Source organism: Rhagoletis zephyria, unplaced genomic scaffold (assembly GCF_001687245.7).
Source record: "Rhagoletis zephyria isolate East Lansing unplaced genomic scaffold, Rhagoletis_zephyria_1.1 Rzeph_scaffold_05918, whole genome shotgun sequence".
In the NCBI taxonomy this organism is placed as follows: Eukaryota; Metazoa; Arthropoda; class Insecta; order Diptera; family Tephritidae; genus Rhagoletis; species Rhagoletis zephyria.
The window spans coordinates 12021-20186 of NW_016163001.1; positions in this window are offsets into that span (position 1 = coordinate 12021).

The window sequence follows — 8166 nt, forward strand, 5'->3', positions numbered from 1 at the left end:
GTGGCTAAGTCTCATTTTAGTCAAAAGTCATATTTTGATATAGGAAGCAAAAAATGCATCGTTTCGAAAAGGCTTAAAGTATGTGCTTGTTTTATTTCTTCCCGTTTATATTCAAACAGAGGTATAAGAAATTCGAAAAAGCCGAAATAATTCGAAACCTTTTAGTTAACATGAAATCCTTACGATACGTATGGCGTCGTTTTGGTGTGCTTTAAACACGCAAAAAATGCACCTTTTCACTCTCAGCTTGTGACATGTGATGAATGGGCTCAGACTTTACTCCTTTTAACCTATGTACACACACAGTTGCTACGAGACTTTCCCGACTTTTCCATATTATCATTAAGGTTTCAGCACGAAATCAAGATTCCCATCAGGAGATTTATGTTTAAAATTTGATTCGAATGATTTAAGTATATTTCAAATAATCGCTCTCCAGTTTTTCTATTTTTTAAAGTTTTTATGAATAATGTAATATTACACTCAATACTGTTGTTTCTTTTGAATGTTCACATCTGAGTATGTATTTATATGTAAGTTTACATATGCAAACCAAGCATGACCCAGCAAAAATTGTGGGACCATGTAGTCTAGTATTTGTTGTATATTGCAATATTTACAAAAGCGCTCCTCTGTCATGCTGTAGCGGGCTAACTCGTGTCTCTCACCAGCTTAATGATACCTGATCAGTGCTCGTGCTTTAACGAAATACATGAAACAACACAAACACATGAAAGCAAACCGTTGAAAATTGTTGAAATCGGACTAAAATTGCGGCCGCTTTTCATATAACGGTAAATTTCCGAAATGCTTGAAATTTCAATATTTCGAAATTGAAGGACGCTAATTTACCCAAAATTGATACACCCCGGCTTACCATCTAGCGGTAGGTTTCGGAAAGGTGAAAAAACATATATTTAATATTTGCGCCGGGTATTTAATGTTCGGCTCCGCCCGAACTTGGACTTTCTTACTTGTTTTGTTTGTTTTTGTTTTTGGTTTCTATTAATTGCGAAAAAGCATCTGTGAAGTGAAGAATAAAAAAATATATCAACAATGTCATTGTTAATATGTTAGAGTAATTTTGTGCTACTCTGATGTAATGCAGAGCTGGAGTATATGGCCCTATCCTAGGACATTGCAATATTAATTGGACCACATTTTTATATGATTTGTATTTAATTTTGGAGTAGCGGTTGACCCTTAGGGAGTTCTCTGTACATGCATGCATATAGTAGTCGCGATTTTTGCATGGACAGAGTGGTGACAACACACACACACACACATATGTTGATCTGTACAAATGCATTAATTGCGTGCCGTGGTGTTGATTTAAATTCAACATTTATATGTATGACTGTAGCTGAGTGCACAAAGATGCTTGCCACAATTTGTTGATTTCCAGAGAGTCAAGGTTCGAATTGCTTCGCAGGGAACATGCAAATTAAATATTTTCTTCTTTTGGTTTTTATTTTGATTAATATTCACTTCACGGATGCTTTTTCAAAACGAACGCTTCATTTTAATATGCGCGTAGTTGAATGGAACATTTACCGTTATACTACAGTACTTTCGTTGACACCGAAACAGTAATTTTTGTTATACATGTTAGATTTGTCCGGCACAGTGTTTCTTGTAATTTGATTGTTTTTTAGTCGGTCTGCGTTATATTGGATGAATATCTTGGATACTTTATCCACTTAATTCATCAAATATCTTTGAATGTTAATTGGAATGCAGCTGAAATATAATAAATTGAAGTTAAAATTAATAATTTTAAATTAGCTTAAGACGCTGGCTGCCTTCGGATATGCATTAGAGCCATTTACATATGTCATCACCCACGCCAAGGCAAGGTGCTCTTATACTCAGAAAAAATTCTGCTAAATATATTTCTCTCAAGACATTATTTGGTAATAGTTACTAAATCTTGTTTTGAGAAAAATTTATTTAGGCGACTCTTATCTGAGTGTATGAGCACTCATAAATTAACTACTTGGTTGTGATTCGAAGACGATGCCAGAAAAAAAATCTTTCACGAAAACTGATTTACTCGAGCTCGCCGCGAATTCGAAACGAGTCGAAAAAATATATTCGAGAAATTTATTATCTCGAATTCGTCTCGAATTCGATACGATGTCGCCCCCGTTTTTGTGTTTATTGGGCATTTATAGTAAGATCAACTACGTTTCTGTTTGATTTTACTATTTTCCCGCCTCAGTGTACGAGTGTAGAGATATGATTGTCTGAGTTCTTCTTGGTCAAATTTGATAAACAGGCACTTGGAATTAAGCAAGCATTTCCGTGGCGTGAATACGATCAAACGATTTCATCTCGCCGCGGTGTATACACACTTTATGTGTTTTCCAAACGATATACAAACTTCTGTGTTACGGATTATTTCTGGGAAAATACCAACAACAAAAGCTTAGCTTCCAGTTATGCGCAAAGATTTTTTCGTATGAAATATGAGCATAAAAGCGTGCCACTTAGCTGTACTTGGCGTATGAGTAACATTATTTCCTGCTCATTTTTCATACAAAAAATCTTTGCGCATTTTCATTTGACCACTCATTACTTCTTTATTTATCCATCGATTTGGTTCATTAGTAACTTGATTTGTTTGTAAAAGAGCAGGCTATACCACAACTGCAAGCATTTGACACAGAACCTATTAGTTCTTTAATTTTTCTCCTGTTAAAATTAAATTTTTTTTTCATTAAAAAAAAAACCGATTGATTAATAAATTTGTCAGAAACTATCAGTTCTATCGGAAAGCGATGTACAGACGGTTTATGGAAAATTTTGTTAGCTTTCATTTGTCGTATTCCATTTTCAGTTTGTTAAATTGGTTCATGAGATATAAGTGACAAAATGGAACGACCTTTTGTTTTAAGCTGAATAACGGCAAATTGAAAATTCCTCGAAAACGTATCCATAGAATAAAAAATTAACTCAACTTTTGAAATCAGCTGGCGATTCTACATAGAAATTGGATAGTGGCGTCTGGAGAACAAAAACCAAATTAAAATTTGTGATCCAGTGTAATGTGCTTGGTTTTTTCCTTAATCTGTTGAAGCCCAGAGTTATATTTCTTTCTCCAAAACACTTGAAATACATAATTAAGCTTATTAAATAATTTAATACAAAATGTTTTCACTAACTAAATACAAGTTGCCTCAATCAAGCGAAAGTCAAACAACTTGAAATTTTTCTACTACATACATAAATACTCATAATTTTCACTACTATTTTTTTTCTTGTAGGCTGAATATGGAAAAAGAAAAGTCATTGCATAGTGCCTAGCGCTGAGCTGGTGAGAGTGAATTTGGCTGGAGTTGGGTGCCATGTTACAGCTCATTGCATTTCAGCAATTTACGATACGAAAAATTCATGCAACTCCGATTGGCAGTTAAAATTGAAAATTATGCGTACATAAAAATTTATGCTTGAGAGTAAGATTTTTTATTTCATGCTTATTACTCCAGAATGGGTTAAAATGCCATAAGCCAACGGATTCACAGTTTCATGGATGGGTACTTATAGCTTATTGGATTTGCCTGCGCACATACAAACATACATACATACAATACAAAAAAAAACAAAGTAAAATTGCAACCCTTCAAATGCCTTAAAACGCACTTATATGCACTTAAATTTGATTAAATAAATTAAGTGTAACATGCCACATTGAGTCTGCTCTGCGAAATATAAAGGAATATATATATGTACATATAATCTGAATGAATAGATGAATAGATGAATGGATGAATGTATGAATATTTGGGAATAGTAAAACGAGAGCTCGACTCTATTAGACAAATTTATTTCTCGCTCCTTTTGGGAGATGAGTGCGTATAAAAACGCAAAGAAAAACTTTCCCATAAAGGTTACGACCTTACCCAACAACAGCTAATAATACCAAATGCTAGTATAAATATGTATTTGTATGTATGTACATACTTATTTATGTGAGTGAAAATTTAGTAAAAATGCTTCCCCAAAAAGGTAGCCAAGTGGCCTCTTATACAACAAAAAAAAATAATAGTACAAAAAAATATATAAAAATGATTCCAGACAGTAGACAGAAACCAGAATCGTGCTTGATTAAGCCAGTGCCTACTCAGCAGTCTACTACGCTCCTGTCTCGTCTACAGCTTCAATTTAACTCAAGGTAAAGTTCAATTTTTCATTTACCCCAGCAAGCAGACGCAGATTTGGATATATGTATTTATGTATCTCTGTATGTATGTACCACCCATTTAAATTACTCACCCGGCCGCTACGTTCGTCATTTATACACTCACTCAGCCATTCATTTAGCTATTCATTTCTACATTTCATTTCATTTCGTGCGCCCGAAAATTGAATGAGTTTTCATTTCATTTTGGGCGATTGCCTTTCCTAAATTTTGAATTTTATTATTTTTTTTTTTAAAGCAGCGCTCGCTTAAGTTCACTTCGAGTGGGGGAGGGAGTGGGTATATTTTCTATTTAAAACTGAAGTGTACTCAAATGCGGTGGAGAAAATGCAGAAAGCAAATAAAATGAAGCATACAACTAGGCGCTTAGGCGAGCGATCACCCACCCGCTGGTTGGTGCTGCTGCGGCGGCGGAGCTCCACGCTCGGCCGGCTTGTGTGTTGCCGTTGGTCGACTGTGTTGGTAACATTGAAAGTTTGCTCACCGGTGGCAAGTTCAAGTGGTGGCCGCGTTATGGCTGGGGCGTGTAAACTTAAAAAACAATAACCGCAAATGTAAATAAATACCTACGAGTATACGTACACACCGGCAATCATTGTGTATGTATGGATGGATGTATGTTTGCTGGTGGTTGAATGTACCTTCAAGTGGCACACAAGAACGTGAAAGATGAGCTGAGAGTTGTATTGAGTTGTGGCATTGAAATTTTGCAAAATACTACGTTGTAGCAGATTTTGCAAATGTTTTAGCGCCGCCAACGTTCAGCCCGCCCATTTATGTATGTATGTAGGCGTGAATGAAAGGAAAGGTGTTTACTAGTATGGGGGTGTGTGCAGTCATAAGTGTGAATGAGGCACGAACAATGTTGGGCGAGTGTGTGAAAATCGATATTTTCGAAACAGAGCGTTTGAAAAAAAAGCGTTTAGACAAGCATTGGGTGAGGACGGCGAGAAAAGGTGATTTTTTTTGTTTTTTTTTTTAGGCTAGATGATGGTGAAAATACATGGAGAGGAGTAGAGAAGTAGTTTTTATTTAATTTATTTCAACCAATATTAAAGCCGCTTTCTAAGGATTACTAGTTTTGAAAAGAAAAAAAATGCAAATAAATTGTTGAGAGGCGTGGTTTAATTAGTGAAGGATTATTCAGTCGGTTGAATGTTAATAAGAGAAGATTAAGTGTAGATATTATTTGTTATAAGAAATAATAAAAAAATAGTGTGCGTGAGGACAATATAAGAAACAGATTGAAATTAAATTAAACAAATACATAAAATTTAATAAAATTAATGAAATGAGACGAAACAAAACGAAACGAAACACAATAAAAGAAATTAAATAAAATAACTTTACAAGAAAAGGGTTGAAACGGAATGGAATGACATGGGAATAAATAAAGTGGAATGGTAGGAAAAGAAATGAAACAAATGGAAATTATAAAATGAACACCTGCATTAGCATTTCATCTGGCAACAGTCGAAAACACACACAGAATATGTTTAAACTTTTCTTAAAAATTACATACATACATATATAAGGTGGTCCATCCAGACCATGATTATTCAATTTTAAATTAAACACTTAAAATAAAACTTAATAAACTAAATCTTTATTATCCACCGATAGAAGAATCTCAAGAAAAATTACCAGAAATATCTTTCCGTATTTATGTTGTTTCAAAAACTACTCGAACATTGTCGTTTCTGCGAATTTTATTGAAGATCTAAAATAGTTTAAGAGCTGTGTTATTAAGTTTAAGGTCACTCTTGTTGTTTTTGGTTTTTGTCTGACTTTTTTTAGCATGGCGTACCTACTTGTCTTACTTGGAATAGCAAATTTGACAACTTGTATTAAAATTTGCAAACGTATATTTCAGGTTCCTGTACTGCTCTTGTGCGCTTTTAATATTTTAGTGAGCATGAAATTTTAAACAATGTAGACCAACGATATTTTTGTTCCGCCAGTGGAATTTAAAACTAAAGTTTGATTGCAAGCAGCAAAGTGTTTCGCAATGTTCACTATTTTCAACTGAAAAGTATGTATGTATGTATGTAAATACATTTGTTGATGAATCGGAAAACTTTCTCATGGTCCTACACTCCTACATATACATTTTTGCTGTATGTAGCACATACATATGTACATATTTACATATATCCTGCAGCACTTTTACTTTTGCCAAACGAAATAGTTCATTTCCCTAAATATTTGCATTTACTTCTGTTCAGCCAGAAACAGGTGAGTTTGCATGTGTGTGTGTGTGTGTGTGTTTGTGTGTGAGTGCTGCATTTCCGTTTTATCAATTTGCATATTGTTTTGCGAGTATGCAAATAATTGCATAGTAAACACGCTCACATTCACTCGCACATGTATGCATTTTAATGCAAAAACTACATATACACATACGAGCATACATACATACATATTTAGATAAAAGATTTGGGCCAGCGAATATTTGTACATAAATGCAACAAAGTATACAACAATTGGCTGTAAACTCGCAATGCATTGCAACAACTTGCGCCACGCAATGAGATTGCAGTTCAGCTATACAGCGCTGCATTTGGGCGGCAACAACACAAACAACGAACGGACGACAAGTGCTGTCAGCAATATACAAAATGAAATTGTCAAAATTGTCAAATACGAAGTGGCACATATGCTTGCATTACTCTCATGTGCGTGTGTGTGTGTGTGTGCGTAGTTTGTAAAGTTGCTGCATTTCAAGTCAAACACATACATACATATGTACGAGTACTTTAGATTTTATTTAGTTGCTCTTTTCAAATTTGAATTTCATTTCAGTTTTCCCAATGGAAATATGCAACACAAAAAGTTTTTGTGAAAATTATGCAATTTTATAAAATTGAATTTAATTTAAATACGAGTTGAGAGCCAAATGTTAGTAATATGTACATAAATTGCTAGTTTGCATGGACTTTCAGGCCATCGATTCATAGTGCAATTACATGATTGCAGCAGCTTATTTAAAAAAACATATACATACACTTACACTTGCATGTTTGTATGTACATTAGACCATATCGCGCTATGTACCTGTATGGAACAGAAATAATATAAAAAATTTAAAAAAATATTGTGTTCAGCATTCTTACATATCGACAACTGAGTGGAAGATGGGCCTATCTCGGCAGCCAGTTCGAAAACGCCCTGTCTCAGAAGCTTTTCAAGAATGCCCTACTTCAGAATTTTATTTAAAAACAACCTATCTAAGAATTTGGTTGAAGGACGCCCTGTCTCAGAATCTATTTCAAAAGGCCCTATATCAACTGAAAATACATCTTCCGCTCAGGTGTCGATATATGATTACCATGTGGCTCAAGTAGTAAATTACTGAAAGAGTTTTAAAAAAGTTTACGTACAACTATTTTTCTTTATTGTAAGCAGTCGTTTTTGAGTCAATTTTAATGGCCTTCATTGTTTTCAGAAAAAACATACAAAAGTTGTAAATTTTACGCGATAAATTAATTACCTAATTGTAAATCGACCCGGTCTAATGTCCATATATAAGTGCAAACGAAAGTATACATATGTAAACTAAATTGTCCTATAAACGAGTGCTTTTCATTGTGCAGTTTTGCTCTCCTGATTGGCCTCTTTGCGTCAAAATTAGAAATTCAAATTCCCAGCTGGTGCATATTTTTCAAATTATATTGCAGTCATGCATATTTACAAATGCTGTAAACTATTTTTCCAAGTTTGCAAGTTAGTAAGTAGGTATAGTTTAGGTAAATTTGGGTAAAATGTTATGCAAATGTTCACAATGCCGAATGCGTTTGTACTAAATATGTATGCATAGTAGGGCGGGTCAATTTGTAGGGGCCCAAAAAAATTAACAAAGGCACTTCGCGATTATGATTACTTGGTTCATTTCAAGCATTTTTGCCCAAGAAACCATAGGTGTAAAATGAATTTCGAGCCAGCGATTTTTTCTATCTAGCTTTTTT